Consider the following 14,526-nt stretch of genomic DNA (forward strand, 5'->3'; position numbering starts at 1 on the left):
AGTTATTTGACTGTCAAGTCACAAGGTCACTGAATCTTTTGTGCACTTTGCCCTCAAAAAGGGCAACATTCATTCAGACACCAGGAAGCATTCAAAACAAAGATTTAGTTTATTACTTATTGACTTAAATCACTCTTAGAAACAGGTGTTTCATTCTCTTTGGACAAATGATATATCATTTCTTTGTGAAATACTTGAGGTCTGTTTGAAATCCTGTGGTTGATTGTGTCTGAGGATTTTTGTTCAGCAAGCAGCTTACCCTTGAAACTCTAAATAGCCTTTTTAAAGAGCAGACCAAGCCAATGACTATATCTCTTTGTAATATAGACTTTTCTCCTGCTAAGTGATTGCAGCGAGTTGGAACAAGTTGGGCACGCAGGTGCTGAAATGCCTCTGGGGCACCATTCTCAAAGTTGAGGCTTAGAACCACATTTGAGTCTCACCTTAATGAGGACATTGGTATGCTTTTTAAATACATTGCTGCTGACATGGGATATTGGATATTTGCTATAGAACAAAAGAGAAATGAAAATTCAAGGTTATTCATGAACCAGTCATCTAAAAGTGCTGCCTATAGTCCCAGTGATTTTTGTCATCATAAATCATTACACCTAAATTATATGGTGGTGATGTAACTGGTTGCATTTGTTAGCATTTCATTTTTTTCTATTTATCCCTTTCTACTTAAATTTAAGGTCATTATCCCTTACATTTTCTTGTATTGCTTCAAATATCACTGATGATTCCATGAGTTAAATTTTAAGGAGAAGATATTTTTGCTTAGCACATCACTTTTACAATCTGTGCCTCTAGGTCAAACTGGCAACCCAGGCGTCAGCCTAGATTCTTTCCTTTACACTCTGCCCTCCCCAAATACACATCCTCTCAAGCATCACATTCCATCAGTTCTAGTTACTGAATCTCACCAACAGATCCAGGTAACCTCCACTTCAACCCTCTGCCACTGCCTCAGTTCAGCAACTTGTTGTCTCTTGATGAAACTGTTGTAATACCTTTTTACTGGTCTTCCAAATGATTCAATGGCCCTCTGAAGGAGGTGAAAAGCCAAGCAGATTACTGGCATAGGGCAATCCAGGCAAAAGAAACAGCCAGTGGAAATGTGATCAAGTGGAAGTGTCGAAGGTTTGAGGCTCGTTTGAGAAATAGCAAGGAGACTGATGTGGCTAGAGCAAAGTGAGTTTACAAGAGAATGATAATAACAGAAGGCAAGGCCATAGAAGTAAGAGGAGAGGGCCAGTAACTGTGCTGGGCCTCACAGGCCAGGGGAGGGACTTTGGCTTCTACACTGAGTATAATGGGAAGTCATGAGGGTTTTGAGCAGAGGACAGACCTGATATGTCTTATATGTTAAGAGTGTTGCTTGGGCACTGGCTTGAGCACAGACTCTGTCAAGGGTAGAAGCAGATGGTAAGAAAGTAAGAAATTTCTCAATAATCCAGGTGACAAATGATAGTGGCTTAGGTCAGGACGGTAACATTGAATTTGATGAGAAGTGGTTGGATTTTGCATATATTTTGAAGGCATAACTGACTGGATTTCCTGGCAGATAGAAGGTGAGGAGTAAAAAAAAGGATTCAAGGAAGATTCCAAGGTTTGTGGCCTGAGCAACAGAAGAACATAAGAAGGTGAAAATCCTTTCCTATACTCTCTGGCTCCTAATGATCCTATATGTCAATTCTATTCATAAAACTATTTTAACTTCTACTTTTCACCTTTCTATCAGAGGGTAACTCTGATAACATAGAAAGTAGAAACCCAACCAACCCAAAAGTTGTAACAGCACTCGGTAAATTCGGAATAGCCCTATGTAAATCACTGTACTAGCTGTCGCTTCCGAGGATAACACCACCTCTAGTATTTACTGGACAACGTAATATCAACATGAGGATACTTGGAACACACAGAAGACTTAGAAGGCCTGGCTCTTGTCTTCTTTAAGCTTATTGTCTGTCTTACCACCTAGGTAAACAGAGATCCAAGTCTCCACCTGGGCTTGGATCTTAGGCACAGGGCCTGGATATAGAGGTAGGTGCTTTCAGTTAGCCCTGGATCTCTGTGTGATGTAAAGGACAGTCCAGGTGAGAAGTTCCAGGAGAGATGTCTTTGGGGGAAGCGAGACCAAGTATGAAATATTAAGTCTCAAGTCAGGGGGTCAGGCCAACCCTAACAACCAATCAGGAGGAAAAGACCTGCCCCAGGAAATTGTGCATATTTTTTCTGGTTAACTCAGAAGGCATTCTCATACTTCTTTTTTCCTAAGTATTTAGGAAAAGCCTTGCTGTAGCCTTCAAACACTAACGACAGGTCTACTGGGGTGGGGGTGGGGGGGAGGTGGGGATTAATATATATAAAGAGACATATGAATAAATGTAAACAAGCAAAAAGGTGTGGTATCATAAAAATTCATATCCACAATGAATTCTCTTTATTATGCTTCTTCCTTTTTTATTTTATGGACATAATTACTTCACTGTCGTTTTAGGCATCTACTGTTAACAGCATTTCATTTGATAATTACAAATTTGTTGACCTCTCTTTTTTCTAGATTTAGTTGAATGCAAAGAAAAACTTTGCAATGCAAATAATTGATCATTTCTCTTGCCCCCAAGTGGGTTTGGAACATGCCAAACCTTGAGTCAGTCCTGGACAGAATCATCTAATTCCAGAAAAGTGGAGGAATTCCAGGCGTAATCCTCAGACAGATAAGGACTTGCTGAACATGAGATAGACTATGGCCAACTTTAATTCTTTCCCAAATCAGATTTTCATGAAACATTTTCATTTCTTTGAGTGAGACAAATGAATTTCTCCAATACTTTATACATCCATTGTTAAAATTCAATTCAAAAACAGCTTTAAGGTCAAATATAAGTTATTTTGTTGTTATGTTTAATTTTTGATAATGCTCTTCTTTTCTTTGGCATGAGAACAAATTGCAGTTACTGAAGTCTAAAGATATTAAAGGACTATTTATGCATTCATGTTAGATATCAGGATCAGAGGAGAATACAAAGATTAGAGTGTTAAAGGATGAAGTTTCTGAGACCAGATGGGGCAAGTTAGAAAGGTTTTAAGGAGAAAGTACAATCTTCAATTTTAGATGGAAAGGAGGGGAGATAAAATGTTTTGGCAGGAGCTTAGGCTTTGACTACACAGGATATTATTTTAATTGTCTTCATAATTGAATCTAATAATATGCTTTGCCCTTTAACAGAAAATTATATTTTTCCTATCTCTGTGGGTACACTTCTCTGAGACTAAGCAAACTATTTGTAAAACAAGAGTTGAATTGAAGAGGGATCGTATTCTTTTTTTTTTTTTTTTTTTATTTTTTTTTAAAGATTTTATTTTTTCCTTTTTCTCCCCAAAGCCCCCCCGGTACATAGTTGTGTATTCTTCGTTGTGGGTTCCTCTAGTTGTGGCATGTGGGACGCTGCCTCAGCATGGTCTGACGAGCAGTGCCATGTCCGCGCCCAGGATTCGAACCAACGAAACACTGGGCCGCCTGCAGCGGAGCGCGCGAACTTAACCACTCGGCCACGGGGCCAGCCCCTGAAGAGGGATCGTATTCTTTTAAAGGACTTCTCCCAGCCCTTCCCAGATTGGCTTTGGGCACTCTGCACTGGGTCAGACCCAGCTTGGTAGTATTTCTTTTGCTGCAGAGCATAGACCCATAATGCTGGATTGAACATGTTAGAATCTCATTCTTCCATCTACTCAAGTTGACCTCTAACAAAATTCTGACTGCTTTTCTCTCCAGTGGTCTGCGAAGAGAGTTTTCATTTTAAAGCCTTCCAATTTAATAGAAAGAAAAGGTTACAAAGAAAGTCAAACTCTCCCCTTCCAAAAAAGATAAAAAAGTCGTCCACAGTTTCCCACTGAATTGGAGCCAAAAACTCTGCCAATTTTGCTCTGATATCTCCAATATGACCCTTCATATGACCGGTGGGGCTTGTTGCATAAGATCTATCTGGGCACCTTCTTAAAAGTGCCATCTTTGTCCATATTTCAAAACACTCACAGATATTTTATCATTAATTAGTATTCATATTATGTCTCAAACAATCTGTTCAAGAATAGGGGAAGTGAACTGGTTGAACAGCTCTCGTGTTTGTCTAGTGATTAATGTGGATGATGTACGTAGAGCCGAAGCCCTTATAAAGGGAGGAGGTGGTCAAACATCGGGTAGGTAACTCCTGGAACATTTAGAAGCTCACCTATTTTGGAGGCTGGACTTCTCCAGAAAAACTATACTTGGCAAACAGGGTGGGGAGACACAGGCCTCTTTAAAAATAGATCCATGCCTCTGATTCACAGCCTCCTGGATTTGCTTTTCATCATGTTAACATGCCACTTAGGAGCTGGCTGGACTCCCTTGTTCAGTGACATATATTTCATAGTGTTTTTTTTTAAAAAACCATTTGTTCTTTCAACCACAACATGCTTTGCATTTCTCTTTCAAATTTGAGGGTGTATATATAGATTGATCAAAACAATATTTTTAACATTCCAAACAATTTAGAAAGATAGTGGATGGGTGTCAGTTAATCTATTATGCTCCTCTCTTCCTCCTCCCCCTCTTCAGCTGCTAATCTTAGAACTTGTGTGCCAAATTGTGTAAGATATTCTTCCAATAGCTACATGTGTGACTCTTTTGTGAGCTCTACAGACAGTTATGAGGACAGATTTGGAGTTGCATATGGGACTGTCACATGGTTTGATTGCCTTGTCTTCCAGGCACTGAGATTTCTTTTCACTGAGCTTTAATACTGAGGAATTTTCAGTTGTGATAAAAGTTGAACAAAGTCTCTATTAAAGAATTTACACACCCCAGGAGTGGGGAATAAAAAAGTTTTCACTCGCCACCACTCCGTATTTGGCATCTATATATACTGAACAGTTCATATGTTTACTTTTTCCAAAAGTGAAAAAAATTCAAGGCTTTACCACAGATTTTTTATGAAAATCAGAACAGAGTTAAGAAACTTTATTATCTTCCTTGCTCTTTTGGAGCAAGTTCTAGTAGATGTCTCAAAAGGAAAAGGAAGCAGATGCTTTGTACAAAGGTCTCACATAATTCATGTCCAATTATAGAGGATGATTCACAGGAAAATGTGATCTATCAACTGTTAGGAGCCAAAAATCCTATGTCTTTAGTCTCTGAAAAGGTAAGGTACAAATCTATTTTCAACGTTACAGATACATATTCACAACCCTCTTTCAGAACCCAAACACCACAGCCTCTCGTACCATTGAACCACACTGCTACTACCCTTCAGGGACACACAGCCTTGAAACAAGGTCTTTCTCCTACTAAGCTTATTTCAAATGTTTCTTGAGGATAAATAATGTCCTGGTGATATCTATGTCTAATGAATTAGGACTTAGATTCTGATACTGTAAAAGTGTTAATCGTATATTCTCAAAGCTTTTTTTTTCTTTTAATGCCCAACATGTGTGATTATTCATCCTCATGTTAATTTCATCCTGTAAAACAAATACAGTGGTTAATTATCCAGAGCTGCAACTTTATTTGGTTCAAAGTCTTAATTCAGAAATAATGACAATGGCTATTGTATATTGTTTGCCTGCTCTGAGCCTAAACTCTGTAGAGTAGATATTTTATATACATTACTTCAAATCCTCAAAATAACCCACCAAAGTCGGTAGTATTATTATCTCCTTTTTCCCTGTTGAGGAAGAATTCAGAAATAGCTTGAATGAGGAGAGAAGTGTATTTTCTTGTTTCAGACCTTAATTTCCCTTTCCTGTTTTAGTTTGCAGAAGTCCTGTACCTTGCTCGACAAATTGTACTAGTACTTTGCACAATGGAATTTGTGAGTGTGGAATACAAACAGAAACTTCCGTGGCCTTAAGCCACACCCTGAAAATTCTGGAGGCTACACATAGCAGTGCCGGACTTCACCACATTCTCATGGCTCACTGTTACCTAACAAGCAGCAAGTTCATTGCAACTGCTCTGGATATCGGGCAGAAGAACTTTTAGAACGCAGAAAAAGGTGCCTACAGTGTATGTTTTATTTCTAGTCTGCAAAAGAGCAATTTATGTAAAGGTTTTCTTCAGAAAAGATCAAGTCTTTCTCAGTGCATTTCATAACTAAATCTGGCATAATAAGGCTTGATTGAGCTGTTATGTTCTGCCTCATAAGTGGCTGTGCACAAGAAAATTGCTTAATGGAAAGTTATAGTCATCACTAACTTTACCCTAATTCTCCAAAGCAGTAATTTAAGAGTTCTTTAAGAGCATCTTACAGCTCTTAGAAAATGTTGAAAAATACTCTGTTTAGAAACATTTCTGGCCATATGTCACAATGTACTTTCTGAGAATAGGGTTTAGCTTTCTGATATTTTGTTCACTTGGGGTTTTACCTTACTTCTTCAAGGACGTTTAAAAAGGGCCTTATCCATCCATTCTCCTAAAATAAACAGAGATTGGGTTTTTCAGCATGAGATCTGCACCCTGGTTTGGGGTTGTGACTGCTAGTTCTTCCACGGACATCAAAAGCAGTTCCGGAAATATATTGAGTTTAGATATACCATTATTTATATTCCTGTGTCCTCAAAAATTACAGATTTTTTAAATGAGTTATATATTAAGTTAATTATCCAAATTTGCTCTAGGAATAACTTACAAGAATCTGTTATTTGTTAATATTAAAAGCGATAATGGCAATACTGTCACTATTTGCAGATGATATTATTATCTGCCTAGTAAACTCATGAGACACGTGAACAACCAATAAAACTTATAGGAGTCATATAAAATTTAGAATTTAGTAAGATTTAGAGTTTAGTAAGATTGTTAGGTATAAAGGAAATATGAAAAAAATCTTTTACTTTCTAAACAGCAGTAAGCAATTAAAATAAGAAAATGAGGGAAAAAAGACTCCATGCACAGTAGCATCGAAAAACTATAAGGAATTTCAGGACCTCTATAAAGAAAACCATAAATCTTTATGACAGGATGAAGCTTTAAAAAATTGAAAAGGTATACCATGTTCCTGAAGGGAAATGATTTAAAGCTACCTGTTTTTTATAATTTTATTTTTTTTTAATTTCATTTCGTTAGAATCAAGTCTCATAGGGAATGTGCTTAATGCAGTGGTTGTAAAGTAGATACGGAAGAACAAAGCAGGTAAAGATAGCCTGGAAACTTTTACCAAAAGAAGAAACTGGAGGAGGAAGAGGGGCATAGACAAGGAGAGAAGAAAGAATAGGAAAGCTTTGCACTGCCAGATATTAAAATATAATGTAAGGATACAGTTAAAATTAGGTGGCATTGGTACAGCTTCAGATCATAATTAGTGACTCAAACTTGAAATTTCCCTTGAAATGGTGTGCTTTCATAGTGGTAGAGGTGGGACTGTTTCTTCAGATGCCGCCTGTTGCTGATTTGGCAAACCCTGTTCTGGAGATGCCGTGTTTTCCATGAATGAGCCTGCTCCTTCCCGCACCTGCTAAGAAGGCCGAGTTTGCCAGCAGTCAGCACTAACTGCCTCTTACTTTGGTTATTACACTTGCAATTTCTCTGAATCCAGTAGGCTCTAAGGTTTGCAGGTCTGAAAGCCTTTCCTTGCCCCATGGCTCCTGGGGTGGGTAGAACTCCTGTAAAAGTTGCTTTTTTCTGTTAATAAGGAAAATAGTTCCTGGATTTGTGCTTTATTTTAATTTATTTTTGCTGTGGCTGACACATTTGGATTTGAGCTACTTCACAGATTTTTCCCCCAATGTCTTCATTTGGTATTCAATGCAAGCTAAAAATAAGATGATATAAAAATTTAAATTATTTAAGCTAAACTTAAGTTTTAATATAGAGTAAACATATTTATTCAGAATGTATTTCTTCTCACTTATCCACAGATGTGGGTCCCAGTTTGGAAAGAGTTTCACCAAGGAAACCTTGTAGAATATTTTCAGTGGGGCTAAGGGGTGAAGTAAATGCTGGGCATCTTTCTAGATCTTGAAAAATAAAGGTAATTTCTAGGCACGCCAACCATACCCACCTTACAACACGTATAATGCAAATTAACACATCAAACAGAAAATTTGAGCCTCCCATTTAGTGGTATTTAGTTTTCTGCTTAGTTAACGTCAATTTAGATACTGCTTATAGTAATTTGCTGCAGAATCATTGTATTTCATTATTTTGCTGTTGTAAGAGAATACATTTATAACAAGAAGAAAATGAGTTTGGGAAAGATCATTTTGCCGAGCTGAAATTTATAGCCAGTATTATAAGGTATGAGGAATGTATCTAGTTTTGCTTTAAAAATGACTTGCTATCAGAAGTTAAATGACCATTTTATAATTTTCTATAAAGTAACAAAAGGTGTTTTTAATTTAATTATACCTAAAAGGATATTTGAGTATATTCTTATTGGAATAATTAGTAATTCGAACATATCACAATAAGCTCTTAGACTCTTTCCAGAAATGTTTTGGTTCTTTGGTTTTCTTTGAAGGTGCTAGGAGAGTACAGACCGACATAATATTATTCAACATGCTGATACTTTTTAGGACTATAATGTTCGTTGTTAAAACTTCACTAAATTGACTTGACAGTTTCAAATTAGGTATCATCTTGTGTTTTTCCTTCTCCATATCTTTTTAATGACAGTGTCATATAGTATGATGGTTTTATGCATGGTTTTGCTATCTCATTCATCAGAGTAATCAATGGGGAAAGGAGCCATATGGGTTGTAGTCCATTTGTATTGGATAGGACAGACGGCATTATTGATAGATGGAAATATTCCAAATATTTATTGTATGATGATATCACAGGACTCTGACTTCTGAATTTTAATAGTTTCATTTCTACAGTAACTGGCAAATTAAGTAATCTACTCAGTTACCATGTATCCATTTAATCATATCAATGTGTGAATTGTAGCATTAATTACTTTTCAGTTAATACTTTGTTTTACTTAATGGGCATTGCTCTTTGTCTCATTTCTGACCAAGCAATCAGTTTGGTCTTGAGGATTTTAAAGCTGAAAACAATATTTGGAGCAGACAGTAAGCTAAAGATAGGATCCCAGAAGTGAACGAAGTGAAGATTCCGTAACAGTTCTCCCAATGTCACCTTTGTCCTGTGCGAGGCAGAGAGGGAACGGGTACCCTTAAAGACTCTCTATACATTTGTCGCTTGCATAAATTTCTATTCCTCAATAGATTTCCTAAAATTATGTTCTAATATAACTGTGGACAGAAGGACATAATGATACGATTCAACTTCTAATTATATTTTATTTTCTCAATTTGAGATTGAGTCATTCGAAGAAGGGTTACTGCTGGTGTAGTAGTTAATGCACTGTTCTCCCAAATGATTGACATCATCCCCAAAATCGCATTTGCACCAGTAGTAATAAATGAAATCCACTGGGAAAGAGGTCTTCACTTTTTACTGTGTATACTTTTGTATTGTTTAAATGCTTAGTGAATGCATATAGTCACGCCTTACTTTTGCAATTGCAAAGTTAAACATAATAGTTTGAGTCATTTCAAAACTTCTAATACCACTATTTTATGTTTAAAATGCTATCTACCCATATTATTGAAGCCTTACTATGTATTTAATCATTGCTAGGACCTCTCTGATGGTACCTCCAGGTTGCTGACTCTTTTATTTGGAAAGTAATATAATTTCTTTAAGAGTAGTGACCATTTTTTTCCAAACTAAAAATCAAGACATAGTCCAACAGTGTTTTTTTTTCATTTGTGAATTTGTTTCTGTGAACAAATTGCAAAGTCATGAAAACTAAAGGTTTTTACATTTAATTATAAATTTATCAAGTTATCTTCATTATTGACTGACACTACTACATTCCCAGCATCTAGCTCACTGCCTTGCATAGTCAAGAGCTCAGTGTTGATCGTGATACTGATAAACAAAATAGGATAGTGTGCATCCGCAGAGACAATTGGAAATATCAAGAGTTTAGTTATATGCTTTCAAAATGATAGTGTGATCCCACTAATCAAAGAGAAACTTTCCACTAAATTTTGATAAGATCAATCTTTTGAAAAAGTTGTTAAAGAAATAGATTATGTATGATATTGAAAGAGTAATTGACCAAGTTTATGTAGTCAAAAATATCTAATAATGTTCAGTGGGCCAAGAGGACAAGGTAACTTAGACCTATCCAGGGGCATCACATTCAAAATAAACTCTCTACTGTATCATTTAGAGCAAAACAACACTACTTGCATTCCTGCTGCTCTGGCAAATGGACCATACACCCCAAAGATTCCAGATTTCTCCAACACTCTAGCACAATTTCAGAAGCATTGATTAAAATGGCATGGATAACATTCTGATAGAAATCTCAAGACTGATAATAAGCCAAGAAAAAGACTAGCACTAATGCAAGCGATACGGAATTCAAAACATTCTACGTATATTTATTGTTTCTTTAAAAAAACTTCAAAGTCTAAGTAATACACAAGTCACTTGTATATCGTATATTATAAAATAAAAGGTCACTAGGCCTTTTATTTCCTTCCTTTGTGGAATCATATATACGAGTGCTCTCCAATCAAATGTGGGAATGATTTTTACTCTGAACTCTGTATCTACACTTGCATTTAACCTTCCCTACTCTTTTCTCAGTTTTCCCATTTCTCATCTGTCTGTCTCCCTCCCACTCTCTTTCTCCTTTTGGTGCTCTCTCACACACTAAGAGACAGAGAATTACAGACAGACAGACAATGTCGGCTGTTCCTCTGGAGGACCAAACAGGAAAACTTCCACTCAGGCAACACTGAAATGTAGTTTTGTTGTTATGTAGTTGGTATTTTTAAGAAGATTTTATCTTAAATTTTGATGGAAAGAAGAAAAATGTCTAGAACTGAGTAGCTTGATTACACTTATAATCAATGAATGACTCTTTTCACAGTATTTTGCTAGAGTTTTTTCTCATGAAAGTTCTTATCCAGAGTTTTAAAGATATTATTTTTATCCTTTTTCTCCCCAAAGCCCCCCGGTACATAGTTGTATATTCTTCGTTGTGGATCCTTCTAGTTGTGGCATGTGGGACGCTGCCTCAGCGTGGTTTGATGAGCAGTGCCATGTCCATGCCCGGGATTCGAACCAACGAAACACTGGGCTGCCTGCAGCGGAGCACGCGAACTTAACCACTCGGCCACGGGGCCAGCCCCATTATCCAGAGTTTTAGATATGACCCATCTCCTCCCCTGCAAAAAAGATCATACATTCCTAAAAGTAAGACAAGAAGGCTAAACCTCTGTTTAATTTGTGTTTCAAGAATTTCATATGGCCTCAAATTATTTAAAGACAAACAAAAGATATTAAAATTGTGTTTTAAATAAGCAAGGACTTTGTGGAAGCAAATTTTCTTTCTAATATTTTAAGAGCACTGGAATATTTATCCAACTAATCTTCTTTAAAGATGTAATGCTCTTACAGAAGAAAGAACACAAAGGTGCTCAATAATAAATTTCTAAATTTAGTCCTGAGTCATTCAGACATTGATGTAATCAAATTTATCAGAAAACAAATTTTTTCCAGGCCACCTACTTAATTTCTGTAGACAGGATGATAATTTCCGAAGACAGGAACTGATCATGCTAGTGAATAAAGAAAAAATTTTTGGCATACTAAAGCACTATATAAGCTGAGGTTCTTGAACAAGAGCAGCTTGTCAACTATGGTGCATTTAAGTACAGGAAAGATTGATGTTTGCCAAATGTCAAATCAGAGAGAAGAAAAATGTTTTCAAGCTTAGGGGATTGCCAACAATGAAAGGGAAAATAAATAAAATTTAGATGCACAATATTGTTATACCTTGTCAAGGAAATGTTAATTGAAGTCAGGCCTCCTTTTTGAAAACATAACGTAAAATTTCTACCAAAAGACTACTCGAAAGTCTGACAATGAACGCAAAAGTGGAATTTTAAAAGGTATAAAGTGATGGCTGACATTAACAAAAATTATGCTGTTGGATTACCAAAATACCATACCCTAGATTTTATTGTCAATCATCTCCTACCGATTAATTAATATAGTCGGTTATGTTCTAAGAGAAGGCTAAGAGTTTTGAAAAATATCGACAGGAACCATGTGGGATTCCATCATGGATTCAATAGTTAAAATATGCAGGTTTCTGTTTGTTTCTTCTGCACTATCAGGTTTATGACATTTATTTGGTAGCTAGATGTTGTTTTGAATGTGCAATGATTTGAGTTATTAAAATACAGCTCGCTTATGATCCGTGTTAAGAACATGCAGCGCATTCAAATAACTAGGTAACATTAGGCCTTTCATCTCAGAGCAGTATGTTTCATTTCCCTAGGGTTGGGACTAAATTGAGATTTTGTATTCATCTGAAGTAATTGTAATGAGAATATTTAACACGGGTCAAATGGAGAATAGTGGCACCCTGGAAGTGCTTAGAAATAATTTGCTTTTTTTGTACTTTGTTCCACAATGGGATTGAAAAGGATTACCACGCCTTGTTTAACGATGTTATATTGTTCTATTTGTGAATCTAATGAAATCTTTGGCAGAAAAGAGCACAAACTGCTCAAATGAATTTCATAAAATAAGAAGGCATCTGAATCAAATAATTATACTTTTGGAACACAGGAGATACTGTTAACAAATCTTTACCCACAGAAAATCAGAGAGAGAGATATATATATTTTAAAAACCTCTTAATGTTTCCTTTTTATTCCCATAATGGAAAGTGGGGAAAAAATTGTATTTTATTTGCCCACAGACATGGGAAAGAATTACCCAGCAGAGCTTTGTACCTACAACAGATTTTTCCAGACTCCTTTCACCTCGAAGCAGTCTTTTTATTTGAGCACCATAAGTGATTTTCCATCTTTTTCACTGAAGTGCTCAGGTATATTAGCACCACTCTCCCTCTCAGGACATTGACTGTGTTAAAGCCAAGAGGAAATAAATTATTTCTTTGTGCTGGTCGTTTGTGACTGCTAAACTGGATCAGACTGTGAGTAAAACCTGGCCTGTCACTGAATGGCCAGCTACTGAAAACCACGTAAAAATTATATTAGAGTGGATGATATCACATGATCTTAGCAGAAGTTTCTTTGCAAAAGAATGCAGATTTTGATAAAATTCACTGAGCTCTAAATGATATGCAGAAACTGTTTTATCACTAAAACATACCCAGTGATCGCTCAAGGCTAGATTACTCTGTCTCAGAAGAATATGATAAGTTGGGTCAATATAACAGGCTAAAATAATACAACGTTTTCTATGACAATTACAGGCTTTTGCCCTAAGTGGAAATGTATTTATGTTGAGCACATCCAGTTGGGAAACTTGTTTGAACGTTCCTGATAAATCCAGCAATTACTTCAGGAAAGGAAGAAGTGTGCCTTACCCAAGAATTATTAAAGAAGGGCAATCTTCCATTTGGTAAACTCCCTGTGGAAACATGGAACTTCTCCTGTATGACCACCATCCTTGGTCTTCCCGATAGCACTAGGAGTAAATATATTAATACCGCCAGGAATCATTCTTTATGCCTGATGAAGGCCTTTCAAATATGCCTAGAAAACAGCCACTATATTGTACGTAGCACGGACAGCCCACATCGGTATCTGGAACAAGGCAAAGATGCCTAACAATAGCACTACAATTTAAGATTATTGTGGAAGTTCTAGCAATTAGTAAGGCAATGAACCGATATAAGATTTATTAGAAAAAAGGAGAGCAAATTTTCATTTTCGTGAAATGCATAATCACATACAATATAATTTTGATCAAACATACCTAAAATAGCCCAGGGCTTACTCATCCGGTTTCAGAAGTATATGATAAATTGGAATAATGAGAAGGTACTAACATAATATGACTTTTTGTAATTCATTTTCGGACTCCTCCCTTGAGTAAATGTATTTTTATGTTGAGCACGTTCTAACATGGAGAAACCCAAATGAATCAACTGGAAAACTACTTGAACTAAACAGATTTAATTAAGATGCAGGATATGAAATAAATAATATATTTTTAAATTTTCCATCCATCAATAATATCTTGATTTAGAGATAGGGAAAAGGGAAAATAGATTCATGGTAATAATCACAATTACAAAATATCTGGTAATATTCTTAATAAGAATTGCATAAGACTTCTGTCTAGAAGGAATTACAAAGCTTTGCTAAGCAACATACAAGAAGACAAATGTCAAGAATTATGCTTCTGAATGGGAATATTGTAAAGATGGCAATTAATGTACAGGTGTAACATGAGCACATCAGTGAACATTCTAGTGGGGTTATTTTAGGAACATGAAGAACTTATTCTAAAATAGTTAGGATTCAGAGTAGCAGAGGACAATTTTTAAAATATTAGTAATGAGAAACATGATCTATTAAATATGAAAATATTTTCTAGCACTGCAATACATATTTAAAATGGTATGACTGCAGCCAGGATCTACACACAGATCAGTAAAATGGAACAGATTAACATAAAATGAACCCTAGCAC

At 36.2% G+C, this 14,526-nt stretch overlaps 1 long non-coding RNA gene across 1 annotated transcript in view; it reads left to right on the forward strand.

The window, feature by feature from the left end:
• LOC139084187 (uncharacterized) overlaps nucleotides 1-14,526 on the forward strand; it is a 132,841-nt gene that overhangs the window by 23,293 nt on the left and 95,022 nt on the right. The gene's annotated exons all lie outside the window — the stretch shown is intronic.

Source organism: Equus przewalskii, chromosome 1, assembly GCF_037783145.1.
Source record: "Equus przewalskii isolate Varuska chromosome 1, EquPr2, whole genome shotgun sequence".
NCBI lineage: Eukaryota > Metazoa > Chordata > Mammalia > Perissodactyla > Equidae > Equus > Equus przewalskii.